Raw genomic sequence first — 861 nt, 5'->3', positions numbered from 1 at the left:
TCTGTATTGATTATTGATCAGTATCAGCTGATTGTGAATGGCTGCCCTTTGTGTGCCTGTTTTTAAAACTACTGTATTAATTAAATATGATCTGTTTGTTATTAATGATCCTTCTGCTTTAATTACTATAATATTCGTATAAAACACGTCTTTAGTTTGTTAAAGTTTAGGCCTAAATCATTTAGTTTATCTGTAAATGATACACGCAGGAAATAACACGACACTAATTATAATAAAACATTATTATTGATTATTGATGACAGCACAACTCAATTTAACCAAACAACACTCCTGTAATGGAGGTGGTTCTTCTTCACTGACAGTAATACAGCAGATACTGACAGTAAACATTAGACAGAAGATAACTCCAAGGCTCGTCAGCTAAAGTGAACGGAAATATTCAACCATGAAACTGAGTCATCATCCAGGATGTCGCAGTTACAACCTCTCATAGATAATGTTTCTGTAATGACACAGAGATTGTGCAGAATGCCCCTTTATTTATCTTCACATTAAAATCTACATTCATCATTTCACGATGAAAACAAACTCTGCTCAGCTTCAGTTGAAACCACAGCTGTGGATCTGTATTTAATAATAGTCTATATATGTATTTATTCCTTTTTCCACAATAACAATCAAACAAACAAACAAACAAACAAACAGGAAGTTTGTGGAAAACCAGAGATGTGATTAGTTCCTGTGAATATTGATCAGAGACGAGTTTTCCTGTTATTTTTATATAATTCTCTGTATTTGTATCAGTTTTAACAATCCGACAGACTTATTGACAGATTCTGTTTATTCTCATTGATCTATCAGCTGTTTGGTTTCTGATTGATCAGAGACTGAAGCTCTGTC

The sequence above is a fragment of the Morone saxatilis genome, unplaced genomic scaffold (assembly GCF_004916995.1).
Source record: "Morone saxatilis isolate NCDOM2014 unplaced genomic scaffold, NCSU_SB_2.0 Contig4, whole genome shotgun sequence".
Lineage (NCBI taxonomy): Eukaryota > Metazoa > Chordata > Actinopteri > Moronidae > Morone > Morone saxatilis.
Note: the sequence above shows the minus strand (reverse complement) of the source record.